Below are 25,367 nucleotides of genomic sequence, written 5' to 3'. Positions count from 1 at the left end.
ATTTTTGTGAATTCAATTTAATATAAAACCATTATATAATATATAAATTATAGAACCCTGCCTCTCATTGTCTCTATGCCAGTGAGGGTCTGACTCCACTGTGCTGCACATCAACAGTGTCTTTGTAAGCCCCTATTGCTCACTGCCAGACCTAAAAGTGAGCGTCTGACTCCCCGACTAGGAGTCGACTAGGACCATTCACTGCCTTCACAGCACTGACGGCAATCCTTTAATATCCCTGTGTGATTTTGATTATGTTTTCTCCGTCGATCTGGGATGTCTCGATGCCGGCCTCCTATGTTTTAAACTATTCTTGACACTCCAGTTCCAGTTGCCAACTTACACTGCATTGCTAGTTTTGTTTAACAAATTAAACATATTAAAAGTATCTGAAAAAAAACATTTTCATCATGTAATTTTATTTATTGTACATTTTAGCTTGAGCAGTTGGACAGATTTCTCTCAAGTGCTAAAATCTAAAACGAAGTGGTCCAGACATGAAATCTCACTAAGCTTTACCTAATGAAGGGCAGATTTGGGTGGCTTTCAGAAATGTAGGAGACTTGAGCAAGAGAGAGGGAGAAAAAAAAGGCTTGGAGAAGTCTCCCGAAGGAAGCTAGAGCCAAAGAAGAATTACGGACACACCACCAGCTAGCCAAAATAATCAGATTGAAATGCCTACCCAAGCTTTAGCATATAGGAGGCTCCAGGAGCTCAGAACAAAGGAAAAACACGAAAGGAGCAGTCACGTGAATTTAAAAATGTTAAAGAAAAAAAGCAGTGAACGCATAATATGTAAAGCAAGCATCAATAACAAAAGAAGCATTAAATACCTTTAATTCATCTCCATAAAGTAAACCACAACAAATGCCAAAAAAACAGTAAAGTGATATACTGTAGATCATATAGAGGATCGGTCATATTTTTGTTCAAATACCTATTTAAACTTTTCTGAACAAATTAAAGTTGTAATTCGGTTGAAAAAAAAATCTTTATTACAGTATGTGGTTAGTTGGGTTTATGTAGTTGAAGCACTTTAGTTGAGTCCACTTTAACACTGTAATACTGATATTAAGCAGGTTTAAATATCTTAATGAATTGAACTAATTTTGCAACTATTCTTTTTTTACTCAATAACAAACATAGGGTCACAGATTCTGTAAAAATCATTATCCACTTATTTACTGGTGAATTTATCTCATATGTAAATTATAGGTATAGCCCATAAACTAGCCCCTAATTAAAAATAATAAAATTATACACTTTTCATATATTATCTGAAAAAAACTTTCAGTAACTCTTAACTTTTATTTGATAAATATATACTCCTGTTCAGAAACAAAATCTGGTGTTGTGCTTCTTCACAAGAAACATTGTGTTTTATTAGATTAGTTTATGGTACTATGTACAGTTTTGTAGGCCTGGGGAATCCCGCTGAAGAACCTGCTGCTTTAGGTCTGTAAGAAGGGACATATTCAGTTGTTAGGGACTTGCTGAGGTTTTGAGTTAACTTAAATCCTGGTCTGTTTTTTTACAGTGGGATATACCTTTTTGTAACAATACTGTGTTCACATCCATTTCCTGTTTTAAGGAAATGTTAAAAGGTTTCTATGAAGATTACAACAGGAGTAACCAATATGATATTATGAGTCCTTTTGTTTTATTGCAATAAAACAATAATTACAAATGTTAAAGTGTAACTGTCCTTTCAATATGAAGGCACAAAATGTGTGGATTTTCTAAGAGCAACTTAGTAATTTTAGTGTGGATGAGTCATGCAGTGTTTTGCTCTGAAATGCAGTACTTGTCTCTGAAGTGATATACTCATATTAAAGGTAATTAAGCAATTGACCTTCACTTGATTCTGACAAGTGAAATACAATAATCATTATTTTGGGCAAATGAGCACAAAATTTTAAAACATGCTGAAATACAGCTGACACTTTCACAGGTGAATTCATAGTATGTATTCACTGTGCAGAGTGTTAAAACATACAGTATGTAACAAATGTAAAGGCTTTGTACTGTCCTGCCAGTATCAGAGAAGAGGTGCTATTAAGACGGTCCCTGAGGTCTATCAACAGTGAATTGACATCTCCAGTGTTGTAGTTGACACAAGACATATTTTTCATATTCACAACAACCAAAATGAAGCAAAATGTTTTTGCCTTTAAGAACCAGTAAATGTGCTTTCCTGTGTGTGACACAGCACCTCAAAAAAATAGTCATCAACTATCATGTCTAGAAACACAGAGCAGCATTCGAACAATGATTTGCATATCCTGCATCCAGTGATGTATCTTTTTTTTGTGGGTATCCACTATTATATGTTTCTAAGGGAGAGTTGCTATTAAAGCAGATCTAGTGCAATTACATTGAATGAGTATTTTTAAAATAAATAATTTATTATTTACGGTAGTAGAGTGACACTGAAACTCGTAGACGATAAAGAAAGTTTCTTTGTAAGACGTATATGAACATTTTTGTCTTTTATTTCTGAAGGGTGGCGGATGTGGTCAGAATTCGATCAATTATTGTTTGTTTTCAGCATGTTGGTAGTTACTTTACCATGCAGTAGTTGATACCAGTAGGATATATTCTGTACAGAGTGTCCACATATGAAAGCTTTAAAATATTAACAAATCGCATTTTTTTTAGGTTCATTTAAATTACATATTAACATGGCTTGTAGTTGTTTAGCAAGTAATGGTGGCACAAAAATTTAAATAGGAAACTGTAGTGAGAATGCTATTAACACTTGCAAAGTTCCAGTTATTGCATATGATTCAAGATAAGATTTTAATTGCAGAACAACTTTACTTTTGCAAGACTTAAAACAGTTTTGAAAAGTCTTTGCTTTACCAGTATTTTAGGCTTAGTCTTGAGATTACCAGTATTTTAGGTTTAATCATGATTTCTGTCATTTAGGACCAGTGCAGTCTCAAGTGGTTTCAAGACTGTCAGCACATAGAGGCTGACAATTATATGGTGTTGAGGGATCGCTGAGTTTTTTTGGAGTGACCATCATTTCGGATTACATTAGTAACATTGTTATGACAAGTTTAAATAAAGCTTGTGGAGACTTTTCATACAATATGGAAATATTTTAGTTGTGCTGATGAATATTCAGAATATTTTCTTAGGGCAGAGAGGGCAAAAGGGACAGGCTGGAGAAAGTTGTGAACTGAGTGTATGAGAAACAGAAAATTAATTATTATAATTTATAAACACCAGAACTTATCTGCTTGAAAGAAAACCCTGATTTCACCCTCTCTTGAGACAAAATCTCAGTGGCACTTCTCAGGAGTTTCGCAGGTTTTAATGCTTCCAGGATCCCTGCCACTAGGATATTACTGTTTGCTTTAGTATCTTTTTGTGATGCAAGTAAAAAGAAAAAAATCAATATTATAAGGAATTGAACATGCATGCATGCATTGCATGATTTTACCAGATTTCTGTGACTCAGTTGAAACACCAGATGTTTGATTGCCTAACTCTTACAAAAATAGGAAATGGTGCAGTGATCCAGAAATGGGTGTGTTTTAAGATGTTTCAACCTGTGACACATTAAGTGCATTATGTTTGAATATTGCACGTGAGTACTTTTCATAATCTTGGGATGTACACATATAATTGGGTCTGTTAGTGAAGTCTCATAGCTTTTTGTTCTGCTGTCATTCATGATTGTTTGAGGAGAACTAATAGGATTTTCAGCAAATTCAGTGGACAACGCTAGTCCGTGGCTATTGAATTATACAGCATTTCAAAGATTCCAAGCACTAACTTTAATGTTTAAACGCCAATGCAGTATGCTGTACTTTATTATATGGAAGAAATTTCTGAATGGCATTACTCTTGAAAACTACTGAGAGAATGAATTAATTAAATTTAGATTCATAGAGAGCTTTTTAGCAATATAATCTAGCAGTGTTTTGCAATAGATGAACCTCAGCTGAGCCTGCAGCAGTACAACCTATTAACAATACCATGCTGTAAAGACTCCCTAACAAAACAATACCTCTATATAATATAAATATAATATTACAAACAAAAATCGATCTATAAAGTTGGAAAAGGTTTTAGAAATTCTTAGAAACTCATACAGCACATGCTTTGTGACCCTTTTAAAGAAATATAGATCTATACAGAACCTAATTAATAAGAGTATTTTTGCTTGTGCAGGAAGAAGATGGAATTATGCATCAGAGAAGCCCCCCATACAGTTTTACAGCATGTGGAAAACACCATTTAGTGTGTTTACTTGTGTGTGCGTACATGTGTACTGTAAATATAGTATCATGGAGAGCAAGCTGGGGTATGTGAAAAGACAAATTCCTAATGCAAGAAATTGTATAGGGTTAATAAATTGATCTTATACATTGGAAAATTCCTTATAAATTTCTAAATTAAGCAATAATGGAAAGGAGCTGACCTATTAAGACTTAAAAAAGAAAAAAAAAACAGATTGCCAGCTGTTAAAGCCACTTTTGAAAGAAGCATAATAATTTACAGAACAACAGTTGTGTTCAGAAAAGTATGTTTTAACAGTCATGTCTGTCAGATCCTCTCTTCGTCTATGAGACTGCCACACAGGAGTGCGAATTACTGCAGTCACAGTTGGTACTGGTTTGTGGCATCCACGACGAGACAGAAGGAAATGGGCTGTAAGAGCCAGGAGTCATTTTATCTCAGATTAATGGTGAGGGGAAGCTTATTTTCGACTTGTGATAAACAATGAACAGGCAGGCAGTTGTCATTCACAGAACTGTGCCAGTGTTCCAGAAATTTTATCCTGTTGACAGCTGTGAAAAAGTCAATTCTCTGCAAATCCATAACATTTCTTCAGTTCTTCAGTTTGGTAATGTTGGAAATAAAAAGTCCAAATTGGTCTTAGCGATAAATGTCATGAGTTAAATAATAGTAATCTGGCTTTCCAGAATTGTTAAAGACATCCCACCCCCTCATCCTTGTTGAAATAGAAACACTTCATTTGATCTGTCTTTGTGAGATGAGATGATTATAAGTGTGCCTTAAGCCAGTGTCTAATGCTAGAGATTTAGACTTCTTAAAGGAGTAGTTATCTTATACTGTGAGACAGAAATGGAGGGGAAAGTGGAAAAGGGAACTTCTCCCTTCTTTTTCACACTGTATTTTTCACATTGTAGTGAATTTAAAATTACTTCCAGTGTTAACATCTAGGAAGAATGTTGCATTGAACTGGAATTGTACTGTAAGTCCTGCTCTACCTTAATTAGGTAACTTTGAAGAGCAACTTCTGAGCACGGTTGTCCACGTAACATGATGACTTCACAAATCAGATTTTAAGTTTCAGAAATCTGCCTCACTTGGGAGCTGCTGAGCCTCAGTCCAAGAAGGGAACATCGCACCAGCCTATTGATGGTCTCTTAACAAGCACAATCTTCGTCCTTCACCGTTGAATCTTCTGTGTCTTGGCTGGTTTCCATGGAAACCTACCCACAGATAATATCTTGATAAATGCCATATGAGAAAAGAGAGGTTGCTAGGGGCTTTGATAAAAGACTCTTTTACATGTGGAGTCATCTAAATATTCTTGTTATATACTCTAAGAAAGTGCAGCAGGCACTCCCTGGATTTTTGATGATTTCAGGTCTAGGAAAGCATTCTATTGCACAGGTACAATATAGGTTTTTATCATCTGTGTTTATGATGTGTATATTAAGATGGGGGTGGGCATCTCAGCCCAGTGAACAGTGACAGTTGCAGCACACTGTCATTTGAACATGGTTGAAGCAGCCAGGATTTTTGATTATCTTGATTATATTACATTGTCCATTTATTCCCATTACATCATATTTGCCAGTTTTTTTTAAATGTACAGTATGATGAAGTTCTACATTTTAATTGAAGTCAAGTGATCAAGCTCAAGCTGGTTCGAATAAGGTCCTGTCCTCTTTTTAATATTGCTGTTCATTTCAGCAGCTTTGCAGATGGGGCAATCCATAAAGGTTTCTGTTGATTAATAATAGTTAATTGAATTTGTATTGTGCATTTTATCCTAAAGCATCATGAACTATCCTCCTATATGTAAGAGAGCCCCACTTTATGTGGCAGCCATTATCCACCAACACCCGTACTGGTAAAAGTGTTTCATGGGGAGCTTTAGGTAAACCATCCATCCATTTTCTGACCACATTATCCAATACAGGGTTGCCAGGGAGTCTGAGCAAGGCAGGGTACACCCTGGACAGGATGCTAATCAATTCAGGACACACACACTGTATTGCATTAACCCTTATTGCCCCTAAAGAAATTTGTCAAGAGCTCATCAACATATAACATACAGATCCAGCCATTGAGAATGTACAACAAATAATGAGGTATAATATGGTGTACATATCACATTGTACCAAGCTTTAAAAAATATTTTGTTGCAGAACTGCCAGGTGGCACAGTGATTCCTTGTGAACAAAAAATCCAGGTTTCGATTCCTTGTCAATTCTCAGCCCCATAGGGACAATCTTTTTTCAGTTATGTATGTTAAACTAAGCTTGTAACCTAAACAATGTGATGATTACACTGTTGCGGATATGAGAAATTATTTGTGTTTGAAAACGAATGTGTTGCCAAAACCATATACAACATTTGCAGACATTTCCGGTACATACTGTAAGTACAGTAATATACACTAGATATAAAAAGTCTACACACCCTTATTGAAACTGCAGGTTTTTGTGATGTAAAGCCAGAAATCAAGATAAATCATGTCAGACTTTTTTCCATCTTTAATGTGACCTTTCAACCAACAAAATGGATACAAATAGATAATTATTATTGATATTTGATAATAAAAAAACCTACAACACCCTGGTTGCATAAGTGTGCACCCCCCACCCCAAATAATACTTTGTGGAAGCACGTTTTGCATTTATTACAGCAGTAAGTTTTTGTGAATAAGTCTCTATTAACTTTGCGCACCTGGACTTTGAACTTTTCAGCAAGGAAGAGTGGGATAAAATTGCAATCTCCTTGAACAGGGGTCTCCTGTGCACAGCCTTCTTTAGATCATTCCACAGGTTTTCTATGGGATTGAGGTCTGGGCTCTGAATGGGCCATTCCAAGACTTTGACCGTTCTTTTCTGAGGCCTTTCCTTGGTTGACTTGGATGTGTGCTTTGGGTCGTTATCATGTTGGAAGGTGAAATTCCTCTTCATCTTCGGCTTTCTGTCAGAGGCCAGCAAGTTTTATGCCAAAATATCTTGATATTTGGAGTTAGTCATATCCCATCTCTCTTGACTAGAGCCCCTGTCCCAGCTGAAGAGAAGCAGGTTAGGGTGGACTGTTTATACTGTATACAATATATTTTACACATTATACTTATAATATTATTGAACATTTACACACAAAAAACATTCAACATTATTGAGAAGCAGTTTCATATTCATGTTATTTATTATATTTATTTTTCTATTAACATTACACTTCCCTCTTAAGTTAAATTGTTTTGTTATTTTACAATGTGACGGTTTAAGACAGAACAAATGCATTCATGAAATTACATTCTTGAGTGGCCCCACTGCATTCTACAGCCTTTGGGAAAACACAAAAGTCTGTTAAATAACATTATTACAGCTTTGTTTGGGCAGCTCCTCCTAGAACCTGGGAATTGCTATGATTAATTCTTCTTTTGTGCTCTGTTTTGCTGTCTTCCGAATATAGTCCTTGAGGGAGTGCCAAATGATGATTTAGTAATAAAGCAGGCTTATTTATTAGAATACTAATAACATCAACACAGCACATGCATATTTTTTTTCCAATGTGAAAACGCCAAGACCTAACAGTTTCTACCCACCCACTAACTAACGGGTATGTCATGTAATATTAGGTGACGAACAGTGCAATCACAATCATGTTTGCCATTTTATTAACAGTTACAACAGATAAAAAATAAAATAAATCTGAAATCTTTTGAAACAGAAGTTATTAGCCCTACTGTATTTCACACCTGCATGTGAGATCACGGTGTAGCCAGTGGGTGTTGTGTTTTGATTGGTTTTGATTATACTGAGGGTGTGAAGATTCAATGAGGACCAGGAGACAAAGTATGATTACTCAACCGGATTACTTAAGTAAGTGTGTTTTTTTGTGAACAGTAAGATAACAGTAACCAGTAAAGTATGTCCAAAAACCAGAAGAGTTGGCATTTCAGCCTTAAAAGGGAAACACCAAACAGTTACATTCTCTTAAAAAAGGCTTTAACTAGTGACTGTCATAATACTTCATAGCTGTGTCTATTTTTTTTTTATAAACCAAAGACGTTTGTAATCAGTTTCTGATTTAATCCTTTTTAAATTGCTAGGCAATTCAAAGAACATTTACTTTAAATTTTCAACCTGTCTGTCGAGCCACACATTGAAAAAGGCGCTATGTTCTAAGTTTACTTACTGTAAGTAGTTAATAACAAATCTGTAAAACAACTTTGGAAACACTAACATATCAACATACAGAATTCAGTCGTATTTAAAAATATTTGCCTCATGAGCAACTGCATTCGGGTGTCTAATTAATGTAGACGGTTTTTAACACCGGCTAGTAAACCTCACACTACTGGACATGTTGCAAACAGAGCAGCTCATTTCTCCATCTTTCATTTCAAGCCATGGGTATATTTTCAGCCGACTTGCCTGAATCTTATCCTGGCACGCTTTTTTCTCGCTGTTTCTTTTGTAAATCTCTTTATCTCCATCATTACATTGTTCAGGGTCTGGTATTTTTTTCTGTGGGGGCTCGCCTTCTTCAGAAGAAGACTTTCTTTACAGCCAAAATTCCATTTTTGATCAAGTTTATTAGGTTGATGTTGAAGTTTTCACGTTGAACAAAAGTTAACTGATTCAAAATCCGTTATGTATCTCTATTTGTCTTCCTATAATGAATGCAAGACATGCAATGCAACCACACAAAGATTGTGACATCACTGTATCGTGTAGTAGTGTCATGCAACATTCCAGGTAAACTCAGTCTGACAGAGAATATGTGTGGATTGATTTAGACTAATTCCACTTGGGAGATGGCTTGCCAATAAATGCGTGTGGGAAATTCTCGCATTATAAATGCTGGATTTGCGTGGATAACTAAAATTGTGGCATACCCGCACTCCATGCCAAAACTGAAGCCCTATCAATGATCATAAATGTGAATATAGTTGCATATTATTTTATTGTGAGAGGTCTATATTATCCACAAGTGACAATTTCTTATAAAGGTAAATTGGGTTTTGGCTGGAATCAAATTCAGACCCAGTCACATGATAGTGCAGAATTCTACCACTGAGCCACACATGCATCACTCTGGCGTTTGATTTTCCATTTCAACAGATGTACTTAAATGAACTTGTCAACACCTTCCCAAAAAGACCACAGCAAGTGACAGAGTAAAACATTTGATGCAGAAAATGTTTATGAAGAAGGTGGAATTATGTTGTGTACTTTATTTTTAGCTACCACTAACAGCTACTGTATGGGCATAAGGTATAATAGATTTACAGTATATTCATACATTAATCTATGTTTTTGACTTTCAGATGTTTCAGAGACATTATACTGTACTTCTGTTGTTTTTATTTTCAGCTACCAGAAGGTTCTCTTTAGTTACATACTTCCATATTAGTAATCCATATTAAGTGGATCTAAAGATGCATGATAGAGAAACCGATTAAATGAAGCAACCATTTTACTAACATCTAACGCACCACAAGTGCCACCTATCAACCGTCTTAGGCCAGTGAATCAAACACTGTACTGCGTTGCAGTTTTAAGAATTAATGCGCATTCTGAATGGCTGCATTTGTGTACGGCAATACTACAGACAGCTTGTGAAGAGTCTAAAACAATAACAAGAACAACAATAATAAGATCCGCAAATAATTTTTTTCAGACAATCAATTCATTTTTTGTGCAACAATTGAATACTTTTAAGTATAAAGGAAGTAAATAAATATTTCCTTAAAATCTTTATATATATACTGTAGTACTTCCTCCTCCAATATTCTAAAAAGAGTGGATGAGAGGGGTCACTTCAGAATGAATATGTTTTTTGAGTCAAAGGATGCTCTGGTAAACTCTGGCCACCAGTCCTGATCAGTTTGTTCAACTCGTTTTTGTTCTGCAAGGCCAGAACAAACACATGCTCACAACAGGACCAATTTTTCCAGACGCCAGTTCATGTACAGGGCTATGAACAGGTTATGAACTGAGTATTCAGTATTTCTGTTTCTATATTTCATCTTAAAGGCAGTATTTCCTATAGCATAGTGTGTCTGGTTACTGTGTTTTATCTTTGGGTTAGAAATTATTGTCCAGACTAAAAAATGCTCCTTTACTGGTCCACGAGCACCACAAACAGCAGCAGCCTAGTTTTCCTTAGAGGCCATCCATCCCGGTACTGACTAGGTCCAACCTTGCTTATCTTCTGAGTTTTCACAAGAACAGTCTAAAAGGTGATAGTACTGATCATTTAGAATTGTGTAACTGATCAGTTTTTATATAAAGCTACACTTAATAGTAGGAATAGTATGAAATTGATGCCATAGTTAGTAGAAATGGGCATTTTGGTATAATTTGGGAAGAGGTGTAGAGCACCTGGACTTTGGACTTGTACTGGAAGGCTATAGGTTCAAATTACAAATGAAATATAGATATTGTACCCATAAGCAAGGTTCTTCACCTATGTGTGCTGCTTCTCATCCAGAATAAATACTGAGCTGTATAAATGGGTGCAAATGTAAGTCAATTTGTATAAAAGTCATCCTAATAACAGTAGTAGTAATTTTTAAAATGAATACACTGTTTAAAATGATTAAAACGATTACAGTCTGCATCAACATCCCACTGGCAAAAATGTTTTTTGCAAAACATCTCAAATAAACACAGCACTGCTTGATGTTGCCTTGCCTCATAGATGTCTTAATTAAGAATCCAAGACCGATAGCATACTTTTATAATTACAGCAAATAAATATTTGGCCTATTTTTTATCCCAAACATCATGCATTATACTAAAATAGACTGGAAACGTTGCTATCTTTTTTCTCCATACCTGCTAGTAAAGCAAGTTTATCACTCATGCATACATGGAAGTGTGTAGCACAGGTGTTTTTGCTGTCAGTCTTCCCTTTTTGACAATCTCACTTTTTCATGTCAACGATGGCTTCAGACACACTTTCTCTTCTCTGACGTAACTGATTCACAGATTACATGTTCTCAAGGTCTTGAGATCTACAAAGTAATTGTTCAGCATCTGACTTTTTAAAATATTTGATTTGTTTAAGAAGCTGCACAATTTCTGTGAAATACACAAGCTGCAATATTAAAAACCACCTTAGGAACCAGTGATTGTAAACAGGAGAGAAAAGCTTCTCTTTTGTTGGCTGTTCTACTTCTATAGTCTGTTATGACTATTGGCACTTATATTAAAGACCCTTAACATTATCTATCCCCTCCCCCAAATTGAAATCCAGGTCAGTGTCCTCCCGGAATGGATGTACCCTTTACTATATTGAATTATCATGGAAATTATCCACAGTGCAGGCCTGGTTTGGGTCTTTAACCTTCCAACATCCTTGGACATCCTGTCTGAACCTTCAGATTTTTATGTCCTTCACACACTGGAAAGAAACATCCAGTTCAAAAACAGGATAAAAAAACACAGACACATTTTATTGTCTTCCTTCAAATGTCAATTTCTCAAGTTGTTGCACACCTATGATGCAAATTTCTTTTTCTAGATTTTCTCTACTTACTGTATAAAATTTGAAAGTGATTGAACAAATGTAAAAAAAAATCTTAAGGAAATTATATAGAGACTGGACCTGGAATGGTTTTCTCACCCTTCCAAAAATGTGAAATAATTAATAATAAAAAGTATAAATTGTTCATTACATTGATTTATGGCAGTGCTAAAGAGTCCATTTATGATGTGAGAAAAAAGTGGGATTTACACATTTCTGAACACCTCTGGTGTGCATTTGACAGATTGACAAGAGGCTATGTTATCTTTCTTCACTTCATTTCTTCTAAAAAAACTCAGAAAACAGCTAATAACCCACCCTAAGTCTCTGAATGGTCGGAGTTTGCTGAATGACAGCGATTTCTACCGATTAGCTTTTTACGTAGCTGGTCGGTTTGAAAACATAAGGGGTCCTTTGGTAGCCATTTCTTCTTTTGTTTACTTCCTTGGCACATGGGCTAAGTTTTACTCTGGAAGTTAGGTGACAATGGTTTGTATGTGTTTTGGTGAATTTTTGCTTTTGCGATTGTACAGTACATTGCTGCAAAATTGATCATAAAACAGAAACGCTACATAAATATACCTATGAAAAAGACTCTTTTACTTTATTCTTTTGTATCCAGTTACTGTTAAAAATCTTAGGTCTTCTTGTATCTTGTGATGTATAATCTTTGGTGCTGTGTTTTGGTTTTGCTGGTAAAAATATTGTTGTTTTGTGCAGTTTCTGTCTCAAATACTGTTGTCAGCATTCTGCTATTAATTTGTTTGTTTATATAAATATAAAATATTTGTACTTCTGTGGAAACAAACTTAACGGTTGTGTGAAGAGAATATTCAAGATCACTTTCATTTGAGATACTGTATTTTGAGATGTTATTAAAAAATGTTGTTTTTGCTAATGAAATGTATAGCATTGAAATAAAAAATACACGTGAAGCGGATACGTATATCTATACCTGTTTATCTCAAAGGACGGATGCCCATATTAAAACCATGCCACCAGATCCTTTGGTGTGGATTTCAAATTGTATTATTAGTTGGGCCAAATGAACTTGCCTGTCTATAGTGTACAATAATATGGATATTTATCATGGATCACATACTGTAGAATGTGGTTTCTGATTTATCAGTAACCTTTGGGCTATGAAATTGTTGACATTTTAATTATAACATTTGACAGTACTTCTGTTTCTAAAGGCAAAACTGGCATATTCTTTGTGAATTTATACAGTATCTTTCAATTGCTTTGCTGTTGGCCCTTTTGGAGAAGCTTTTTTGTATACAATATCCAGACGTGTGGTACCAGACACATGTTAAAGTAACTGGATGTCACACATCACCAAGAATGCTAGTTTAAGCACCCTGCAGGTGCACTGCTTGCTTTTTTTTTTGCTTTGGAACACTTCACTTGTGTCCATGAGATTAAATATTTTAAGAATTTTAACATTGATCCCTTTTGATAGACATACAGTAGGTTTCTGTACTGGGAATCTTTTTTTTATTTCATAACTCCCTATGAGCGAAAGTCTAGTGGCTATAGCATCTCTTGAGAAATTAATTCTGAAAATCTGAAGTGTAACACTCATACATTAGCAAATTCTGGAGTTAAACAACACATGCCAAATATTAAAAGGACATATGTAGCATTCCATAGGATTATTTAAAGGTCATGTTAATTTGAAATTTTACTGTTTTGGCTATGTGGTTTGATTCATCTGTTCAATTCTTATGTGGGTTATGTGGGTTCAATTCTTATGAGTTCCACTAGAATTCTTATCTACCAAACATACAGCTCATGTGATGTGCACAGGACTTCACATACATTGTGCATCCCTTTGCTTCCTTTATTCACAGTAAATATACTGTACTGAATATTCTTCATTTCCCATTACTATTTCCTTAGTAAGAGGTATGTGCTACAGAAATGAAACATTACATTGTGCAGTATCAGTTCTAAAAGATTAAATTACATTTTCCATGGAAGATTTTCACACTGAATTAAGAGAAAAGAAATAAAATGTAACTGTCCTTAGGGAGAAGGAATTCTTTATGTTAAGAGTCAAGAAAGCCCTTCCTAAAAAGTTGTCTTCTGGCTCAGTACTATGACTCAGTGTACACGATCGGCAGAAATTAATTTATTAATTTAATTTCTAGCCTTTTTTTTGGTGGGGTGGGAGCAGTTTAGTGAAGGGGAGGTTTTGATTTTGAGAAAGTGTGCCAGGTGTTTGGCAGGGTTACAGTGGAAGCAAACAGCTATGTTCATGTAGGCAGAATTGGCAGGGTTGTTAAAGATAAGATAAAGAGAAGGCCTGTGCCTTTTGAAATATTGTTTGGGGATAAATTATAGCTTGCAGTTACCAAGCCATGTTCCTAGAGCACTCTGATAAAATGAATCTTTACCCGCGGTGCCTGCTGACTCAGTAGCCTGGCACTCATATTTAAGTGCTGTTTTTATTTGCTAGAATGATTTACGTATACACTTAGGTAGATTTTTAATAATAATTTCCAAAGATATTTTCTCATCAGGGAGCAATACATGTTAAAATGTATATACAGTATAATATAAAATATATATAGTTTAATATGTATTTATAGCTATGATAAAATTAGCTACAGTATAAATGCTCAGTGTCCTTAATTTCTTCTTATTAATATGTATAAAATGGTTTAAATCGTAAGTTTCAAGTGTTCTAGTTTCATGTCAATTGAATATTATTCAGTTCTATTATAAATTTGAAAATATAGCATCACTGCTGTATAGAATGATTTTATGAAAAGCCTCATATTGCCGTTAAACATTTTACCATGCCGCCATACTGGCATGACAGTTAGCAGTACTGACTCCCTGCTTTGTTGGTCTGGGTGTGAGCCTGACCTTGGTACCTTTGGTGTGAATTTCAAATTGTATTATTAGTTGGGCAAATTGTATTATTAGTTTACCAAAACGTAGGAAAAATAGTAGGTCATTTTAATTTCAGATTGTTTATTTTTTTCTGTAAACAAAGCAATCAAGAAAGGAGAACGTATCAATAACAAATACAGAAACTCTTGAGTTGGATTAAAAGTCAAATCAGAATTCTACATTGTAGTGAATGGAGTAACATGTGAAAAGTAAAAACTAAAAGACTCAATTGATCAGAATTTAAGTTCTGATATTCAATGTGGTTTTACACCTAATATTATTTGATTCAAACTCTGATTTATTACATTTTTCTGTTTTTCTGCTTTACCTTACATTTTTGAGTAAGTCAGTGTTTCCGGCCAGGACTGACGTATTTACTTTTGTTTGATCTTCCCGTGAGCCTTCTCAAGATCAGTCCATTGCCTGTGCTCATGACCCTCATTTACATTTTATTGCCTCCATAGGTCCTGCCTTAAATATTATAACAAATTCAACTTTTTAAGAAGCGCATTTTGTTATAGGCTAAATATTCACCATCTTTGTAACCCCGATGAGAAAATGATAATGTGTTTGACCTGATTTGTGACTTTGTGATCCTGTAATGATATCTGTGTATATAATAGTGTGACAGTGGTTTAGTCATTTTATGAACAATCATATAAGGAGGTAAGGTTTGAAACTCATTTTATTTATCTATTCATGCTCTCTGCTTCAGGCCTTTGTTTCTTGTCTTTCCATCTACAATAGCAGGTGTCATTATGTTGTGAAGGTTCCAGCTAAATTATTTCAACCTGTACATGTGATGTTAGTAATACAGTAAATGGCTTTGAGTCCTGCAGTTTCCTGAAAATATTTGTTGTTTATGTACCTCTAATATACTGTATACAATAGTATTTTTTTCTTTCTACGTAACATAGTGGTGTACATATTTCAGAATATTAACAGGTAGGAATAAATGTTACCCTCTCATCCTCTGGAATTCAGTTATGATAAATATAATTTTTCTCTCTCCAGTACTATTACACTATTATATTTTTATATCACAACATTATCCAATTGTTAACTCATTCTGTAATACAATGTTTTTTGTTCCTGTTTTGTCAGACGTATCAGTGAATTTGGAGGGAACTGTACCTTTATATGATATAGCTTTAGGATAAAGTCTAGGTAATTTGGTGTAGCAGTAGCAGGGTAATTACATCCTTTCTTTTTCTGTTCTGCAGACAATTTAGTGTTAGTAGTTAGTGAAAAAGGCCATTTTAAATTAGAAATCATCAGATATTCTCGTCTTTATGTACACACACAATTTGGATTAATTGGTTGTTTTTTAAGACGTGACTTCTGCGCCTGTTTGAGAGACTGAGACGTGCAGACGCTCCCACCTGCAGACACATTAGTAATTTACCAAGTCTGCAAGCTCCACGGTGTCTGACACGAGAAGTCCCCAATATAAGAACAGTGTGTCTCATTGGTGTCACTGCAGACTAGCAGGAATTTAGCATTTCACAGGACAAATTGGTTGCCCGAAAGCTCTGGTGATCACATTCATATTTGGCTGGTGGTATGATCTAGGCTCACACTATAAATGTCTGGATCCTTCAGCCTGTGCTCCATAAATACTATGTGTTTGAATAGAATTGTATAGAAGTCACTTGTTGTGCCTCCCTTAGATAAATTATGTTTTTAGTGTAAGTTACAGTATGCATTGCAGGGATGAATAAGGAATGAACACGATTCTCCAGATTCATTGAAATATCACAATGTAATAACTCTGATCTCCACGTCGACAACTTCCCAGGATTTGGACTGTACTAGTGTTGTGGCAACAAACATGCCTGGCCAAAACTTCTACAGAAAAAACATTTTCTATTTTCATAATTTCCTTTGAGGGCTATATAAGCTATTACATTCAGTGTCTTCCATTTTTGTTCTGGTTATTGCTATTACTGTATTTATTATTAAGGTTTAATAAGACTTTGGTGAAATAGAAAAAGGGGGATTGTGTTGTTACAAATATTCTGGTTCAAATAGTGAGTGGATTCCTTTTTGTAGTGTAAATCATTTGCTACAAAGCCTTTCAGAGATTTACATAAGGACAAGCATTGGTGCTTTCCTTTTTGCTCTCTTCCTAACAATCAAAGAGAAATTTTGGTAGGTATCACTTCAGTTTTAAAGCTTACAAATTTTATGCAGTCAGCCACTTCAATAGCACCAAAAGCAAAACTGAACTGAACACAAGAATTCTTCATGTGAGTGGTGATTTAAAAATTTGTCCCATGTGTGCTTTCATCATTGCTGTGTTCAGTTTCTCTGCAGCCTGTGGCTGAAATTTACCCGCCTTAACCGGCTCAAAAGTGTTGCAAAAACACTATCTTGCCGTCATTCTGCACTTTTTCACTTTTATTTAGAATGTTTTTCCCTTTACGTTTAAAAAACAGCTGATTTTTTTTTTCTCAGTAGAGCATATCTGTTCTCTGGGCAATGATTTTAAATGTCTGAAGATATCCCTCCTGTGCTAATGTTCATGTACAGTATACTGTACAGTATATCCTTTCCAAATATTTCCTTTTTTGCTAACATAACACGGTAGCATAGAAAGTTACTTGCTCCTTGCTGTTCAAAAGGAGAGTAATCAATTTGGCTTCAGAGTTACAGATTTGAGGAGACAAAACTCTTTGCACTGCTTTTTGGGGGCCTTTGTAATAAAACATTTCAAATCTGCACTGACCTGTGCTGTGACTTTTTGCATCTCTCCACCTTAAAGGAAATCATTGATAGAATTTTGACAACTGGTGGAAAAGCCTAATTTATACTAGAAAACATTCAGCAGTTTTGGAGGCTTCCAAGCAAGTCCCCACCTACACTGTGTAACAAAACAACCTACATGCAAAGAAGAAATTTAGATATCGACAGAGCTTGAAAAATAGTGGTAACGGGGAGATGAATTTACACCTTTCTTTAACAATACTACTGAACTGTAATCAAACTAAAAGAAAATTAGAGATAAACCTACCAATTTTGGAGTCATTGGTGGGACACTTGAACAGTAAGCGATATGAGACTGAAGGGGAGGTGAAGGTCTGTTATAGGTAATAAGTATTGCTATATCCTTAGAGGTGCAAGATTTAGTAGGGTGGCACCTGCCAAGTTTCACGTCAATCAGTGTGGTGTGGTTTTGAAAAATGGTGGTATTTTATGTGGTGGTTTCTAAAAAGTCTGTAATTTCCAGTTTGAGGAGAGAATAGTGTGTTAGGTATCTGTCTTGATTTAAGCTCAATTCAAGATTTTTGTGAAGTTCTGTTTTATCCAATACAAAACGTATAGGATAAAATTGGCCAATTTATGTCTATTGTAATTGGAAATAAAATTATGGGGTAATAGGGCTTTTCAAAAACCAAGATGTCCTGAATACCATTTTATTGTGTTGCTGGTGAGCAGCCTGTATTCACAGCTAATGTTCTAATGTTCACAGCTTGTTACTGCCACACAGCTTTGCTTTTGTATTTCCTGATTTCCTTGGAATTTGTGAAAGCAGCTTCAGTCTCGCTATTATTTTTACATTTCTATGAAAAGTATTCTTACTGTTGGGAACATTTATGTGAAGTATCAAGGACAAGTGTTTTGGTTGAAATAATGACAAATTATATCAAAAAGTTATTATGACAAAGTTATTATGGAGAAATTGAGAAACTCTCTGACAAAAATTATGATTTTGGAGGGTTGCCCGAACCTCCAGTCAATCATGTACATATTCTGGGAGAACATCACCCAACTAAACCTTAGGCACTGTTGTAAGCACAAGACCCAAACTATGTGACCTAGGATTCTAAAACACTAAGAGCAGGCATAAGACAGGTCCTGTGATCTAATGATAATCACCACACCAACCCTTATATGACGTTGTGCTCTGAAAACACGGCCAGATTAATGTGGTAATTAACACAATGCTTAACATCATTCATTCATATTAACATAAAATATAGTACGCATTGCATTTAAATTGGAATATTTATATTTAATATTAAATTATTATTGTTAATAATGATCAGTGATGTTATTATACTCTCATTAATTAATACCATTTTAATATTTAACATGTTGTGATGTATAAAATAATAAAAATGTTAATATAGTGTACATATTATTTATTATTTTATTTTCTGAGAAGGAATCTTTGTTAAAAATAAAATTAGTTCCCTTGACTGGGAATCGAAAACGTGACCTTCAGGGTGATAGGAACGCACTTACCCCCACTGTACCAAAGCATCACTCAGTAACATACTGTACACTAGCTGAAACACATTAAAATGTTTCCAAAATAATCACAAGTGAACAGATCAAAGAAATTGATGCAGATGCTTAAGAAGAAAGTGGAATACGCTACTATTACCAGCTATATGATATTAATGGAAAAAAGTATTATAGGATAAAAGTACTATTATGTTTACAACAATAACAAGAGCAAGTATTCATAGAAGAGGCTAAACATCACAGCTTCTTATAAAGTATATGAGTATAGTTAGAATGAGTACGTCAAAACTTACCACAGTACCACAAAATAACCACAGTAAGTGACCGAGTTAAAGACTTTGATGCATAAAATGTTTATGAAGAAACTGGATTACTGTTGTGTTATTTTTTAGCTACCTCTATCAGCCGTATACAGTACTGTGTGTATAATATATTTATGTTCCTTAAATTAAAATTGTTTATGATGTTCAGAGATGTTATGGTTCTGATACTTTTTTGCTCAGCTACTAAAATTTCACTTTATTTGTAAAATTCCATATTAATATTCCATATTAAGCTTATTTAAACATTCACAGAAGAGATAAAGATTAAATGAAACAATTCTTTCACTAACATCTAATGCACCACAAGAGCCACTTACTGATCATCTTTGGCTAGTGAATTGGATAACACAACGCGTGGCATTGCAAGTAATGCATTTGGAAGAAATACTGCATGTTCTAAGTGGCTGCATCTGTACAGTATGGTATAAATGCAACATTTATGTTTTTCTTCTTAGAAACAAGCGTGGAACATGCTGTCTGAGTACACAATTATGAGGAAATAGGCTTAAGAATGAAAACAGGAGAGGGGTGTGTGTCTGAAACAAACAGCCCAATCACACTGCTCAAGCCAGGATCCTGTGATCCCCCAGAAAATGGTTAGAGACCAGAGAGACCCTTAGATGACTAAAATACTTACTTTTAAATGAGAAAGGTGGGCCAAACAACTTTTTATTTGTAGCCTTTCTTCTGTGCAAAATCTTGAGATTACAGTATTGACTGGTTTCAAAGTTTAAAGGCAACCACTGAATGGAAATAAGACAAATCTGGTCAGAATATCTGTTTCAGTTTATTTTGTCTTTGTGTAAAATTCACTGTTTCACAACAGTTTTCTAGTGACAGTTTGAATCATCTGTTGAGGTCAGTTATGTAATTTATTTTCTTTGTCCTCTGCCTTAGCAGCAATGAGGGATGTCAGTTTGTTTAAAATTCTGTAACTGCAGTCTCATGTGTCTATCTGCACTGCATTTTTCATGCAAGAAGGCACAGCAACATGTTTCATAAACATTGTCCCATTGCAACACAGTTGTTGCATAATGAGGTTTTTCATAATGTGTGCCATGAATTTCCTTAAGCAGCAAAGTATTTCATTCTCTGCAAGTGTTCTTATGTTGTGTGAGCATGTGTTTTAATTTTAATATCAGTTACATAGGTTTTCCTCAAGAAGGAAATATAAGAATTTCTGCTTATTGGAACTCACAATAGACTATCACTAACGGTCCCCCACTGTTTCTGTAGGGTCTATTAATAATTTTAATAGCAATGCTTTACATAGTTTTTATATTTAGAATGACATTCTAAAACTAAACTACAGTTACAGTAAGAAGTGGTTCTCTTCTGTGTCTTGTCCTCTATGAATTAACCTCCTTTTGGTGCAGACTAAATTTAGTAGGATAATAAAGAGCAATTATGTGGCTGAGTTCTACCAGCTCCACTTTTGAAAGGTACAGCATACTCAGAATTTAATCTGAGTAAGATTACTGGGTACTGGGAACCTAGTGGTAAATTCTGATTAACTAAGTTAAAAACTGGTCTGGCTGGGGATGGCACTCTACTGTATATAAAAACCATTCCATGTTCCATTCACTCCCAAATTTGTGTCAGTGCTCATTGAAGATCTGTGTGCATTTCTTTTTTTGCCAATATGAAAAGATATGGTTAGCTGGCAAAATGTGAGTTTAGCTTTAAAATTCTAGCAAACTGTTCTCTAACATATCACTAAAATCCAATCTTGAAAATGAATTTAACAAGAAATATTTGAACCTCAGTATTGTTGCAACAGTCTTTAAGAAATAAGTTGTACAGATCTATATTGTAACAGATGGGGGGTTATCTACAGTAGATGTTTGTGCTTCCTTTATTGATTTCTGATTCTACAGCGTACTGTTTGAGCATTGCTTTGCTGTATTTACAGAGCTGTGGTTGGACCTTGATGGCAAGTAAACATGGCAAAAGATACAGATGATGAAAGGTGTGATTATCTCAGATTAATCTAATTCACTGTTAGATCATTACAACGAAAAATACTAGTACTAGTGGTCATTATGTCAGCCTTCAAAGGGGTGGATCTTAGGAATGGCTAGGTCTCAGAGTAAGATATACAGAAAGACAGTAAAAATAAAAGTGAGAATTAAAGGAGGAAAGGAAGGCAACAGCAGCATCTTAGGTAGTGAATTAATCTTAAACCAAAAGAGTTTTTTATACTTTCATCATCCTTAATACCACATTCTGTACAGGTAATCTGAATACTGGAAGAGTCTTCCTAGTCTTCATAAAAGAGGTATGCTGTTTTATTAGAAGAAATTCTAATGTCCTAGATTGTGGTATCCTCAGGCTGAAAGCATCTGTTCTTGGTTAGTCCTGAGGTTTAAAATAGGGAAATCAGTTCCCATTAAATTGTGCACAAACATTTAGAAAGCTGGATTTAGTCCTGGGTAAGATACTTTCATTTAATAGGACAAAAGTTGTCCCTTCACCCATTGAGGCGTTTTTTGTTTGGATTAGAGTCAGAAATTTGCATTTTCTATGTCTATATTGCTCCGACATGCACAGAAGTGTAGTATCTGCATACAGTATATTTGTAAACATTGTGTGTTTGTGTAGTGGTGTAATTTATTGTAAAATAGTTTATGCTGTCTGCGATTGCTGCCAGGTCCATATTGCATTATCATGTTGTAGTGCAGAATTAAGTAGCGTGCTTGCAAAGCAAACTGATCTCAGGACCTGATTCTTATTTTATTGGGATATTAATTTGATATTCTCTTATAATTTTATCAGCCCCCTAACACTCTTTCATAACAGTTCTTGGCATAGGTTATTTTCTTCCCTAATTTTTGTTATAGTATATTTGTTTTATACATATTTAAAAGAAGGGTTTCCTGACCAAGATGATGTTTGTTGACCAGCAATGAGAGGTTTTGTGTTTGCTTCCAGCCCCAAACAGTTATTACATCTGGGATTATGAGCAGTGGCCTATAGCAAGATGACTGCAGAAGTGAGATGAACTTTAAAGCAGCTTAGCATTATGGAGGTCCTAATAAAGGAAGACCAGAACATTAATATATACATTTTGTGTAAACCAGTCTGATTAATTAGCCAGTGAAAGCCTTTCCTTTCATTTATTTTCTAAAAGGGACAAAAGTCCTAATTGATATTATTAAGAAGATTTGAAGTATTCCATTGTTTTAAATCAATGACTAATATTTAATTTCTCTAAAATGAAAAAGAGCCTATATTACAGGTTTCCTTCCTAATCCATGAACATTTGTATTAACATCCCATGTTAAGTCTTGTTGCAAGAAGAAAGACAAAATGAAGCCAAGTTTAATAAGGAGGCCACAGGCTGAGCCATTTTTGAAAACAGAGGATTGTAGGAGTCTTTACCCTTCTTACTAGCCTTGGCTTAAATGCACCTAACTGTGCCTTTTGGGAGTGTCCCATGATGGAGCGCTTTGGGTTGCCTCTTGCCTAATAAAAAGTACAATAGTATAGCTGGAGTGTTTTGTTAGTGCAAGAACAGTGACATTGTGACAGCCTCCTAGGGTGATCTCTACTAGAGGCATTCTTCATTTTCTCTCCTCTGTCAATCTCCTCATGTAACAGTTCCACAGAGATCTGAGCTGGAGAGCCAGTTTGTATCAGTTTCAAAACGTGTTGTATGTCCTATTTATTCAATTTTGGGTTTGTCCGTGTTTTAAGATCTTTATATTTTTTAAAAATAAGGCTTTCATTTACAAGTGAGCCTCCAAAAGATTTAGCAAGATAGTCCTACTGATTTGTCTGAAAGAAACACCTGAAGTCAGTTTTGCTGAGGAAAATATGCCCTTTAATACATACAGTATGTTTCTAGAATTCAGTAAGATTCTATTAGACTCTATGTTTCCATAGTGAGAAGTAAACTTCCTTCTCTTCTATGCTTTCTTCCTAATCTCTACCACATACAAATGCTGATGATCACATGAACTGCTGAGCTTCTACTTTAACATCAGCTGTGCAGTCAAGAACAGTGCTCTGTTTGTCCTTTTCAGGCTATATATTCTATATCTGAATATCTTTTAAATGCTTTTCACTCGAGATTTCTGTTCCTCAGCTAGTATTCTTCATTTCACAAGATCACATATTTATCTTATACCACTCCTCCACAAACATTCAGGTTATGCTTTTTCAAAGAATGTAAATACAATTCAACTTAAAACACTGCTGGGAGTGTTTTTATTCCAACTCCATTAATAAAAATGTCTAGTTTGTGTAGATTTAATTTTTGTCAACAAATTCCTTTTCTTGAGTTACAAAGTGTGCTGTATACAATACAAACTGAAAAGATTAACTGTGTTAAAACAAGTGTCAAGAACAATTCAAAATGCAGTTTAATCCCCTTTCATATTTTTACAGTGGTAAAAGTAGATATGTGTAAGATGTGGTTTCCTACACACTGCAAGGAAAATCAAAACCAGTTTACAAAGTAAGAACTGTACTGTATGTTGTCATACATTCACACATTATTTTAGGTTCACACCACACTTTTAACCAACTGTGCCTTTGTTTTGTGCTGTAGAGACAGAATGCTGTCATGCCTATTTTTTAATATTCAATGACATCCTGTAAGCAGTTCTGCCAGCTTTACTACCTGGAGTGAGAGTGTGACTAATTATTTCTGCCTGTTCTTTTAGAAGCTTGCTGTTCCTGCAAGTGCTTGAGTGTGAATTAGTTTATGTGGACAGATTTACATAGCAGATTCTTGATCGTCCCATTAAAGGAGCCTGCGACAGAAATATGCATTATATACAGCTGAATATTTAACATGATGGAACATATATAAGTTGATTCTACAATTTTTGAAAGTCTATTAAACAACAAGAAAGCTGCAGATGTAACTACAATAGATTTTTTTTACAAATCTGTATTTTAATTTAAAAAATAGAAGTCAAATCTACTAAAGCTTACATTTCAGATTTTATTATTTTGTTACATTAAATAGACTAATTTGGCAGTCCAAAGGGTGCACATGGATCCCATCATCTTAAGAATTCCTTATTAGATGATTTATAGTACAAACATTGTGCTGTCATAATACTATGGTGTCTTCTTTCCCTTTCTTGCAAAGAGTAGTTGAGTAGCTTTTATTACAAAGAAATAATGTCCTAATTAAATTCCTGCTTTTCCAGCCTTTAGAATATTGCATCATCATTGCTTATTTTTTTCACGGTAAAATTTCGTGAGCTCCTTACAATTCATGCAGAACCTAATTAAGTGTTTGAGAAGCCCTACTATGCTTTATCTCAGTTCAGTTACCAATATAGGATGCCAGTTCCAACGTTCCAACATTTGTTGTCTCTTGGTGTCTCAGGTGTTGAAAGTTAATCTGTATTGTTAATAGTAATAGACTCAGTAAATGTCATTCAGGTATGGCATTTGATTTGCAGGAGATTCCTGGAAAACTTAACTCCATTTACTACTTTTCAGGTGACTGTTCAGCCTGTTCTACACACTACAGAATTGCTAAGATGATGACAACTGTAGGAGAAACAGATTTATGTAAAGAAAAAGAATTAGTTAAAAAAATCAAATGGTTTAATTTTCTTGGACTGGAATTTTCCTAGATGAAAGTGGATCTTGCTGTGAAATGTCCCTTAGACCAAGGTTTTCCCAAAAACAAGAGAGAGCTTTGCTCCACATTTAGACAGCAGAGAGTGACATCATAGATTGGAAACGAAGCCTAATGATCCCAGTTCTCCCTGCTTTGCAAGACATGATCTAAGGATCTTTTTCTGGGAGCATGTTTGTGAAGCATTTATATCCTGCATGTGGAAAACTGCATGGGCTGTTACATGATACCTCTCAACAGATGATAGTGCTGAGATGTAACTTAATATTTTTTGCAGACTTTTCCTAATTTGTAATGAGCCTATAAATTTGAAAGGGTTAGATGCTGTTTATTGTTAGAGATGCCTCTTGACTTCATGGTTACAAATGAAAATTACAGATCAGGTACAGAGCACGCACATTTGGAGAAAGGACAAACAAATGGCACTGCTTAGGTAAAATTTAAAGTTTATTTTTCTCCTGAAATTTAGGAGGTTTTTGTTATATTAAATTATGTTATGTTAATTATGTTTCATTAAAATTCTGCCC

The 25,367-nt window shown here is 34.9% G+C and overlaps 1 protein-coding gene across 1 annotated transcript in view; it reads left to right on the top strand.

Annotated features, from left to right (window-relative positions):
• rab32a (RAB32a, member RAS oncogene family) overlaps window positions 1–25,367 on the top strand; it is a 48,752-nt gene that overhangs the window by 3,770 nt on the left and 19,615 nt on the right. The window lies entirely within an intron of this gene.

This window comes from Lepisosteus platostomus, chromosome 3 (assembly GCF_059453375.1).
Source record: "Lepisosteus platostomus isolate fLepPlt1 chromosome 3, fLepPlt1.hap1, whole genome shotgun sequence".
Taxonomy (NCBI): Eukaryota; Metazoa; Chordata; class Actinopteri; order Semionotiformes; family Lepisosteidae; genus Lepisosteus; species Lepisosteus platostomus.
This window is presented reverse-complemented; position numbering and strand designations above follow the sequence as displayed.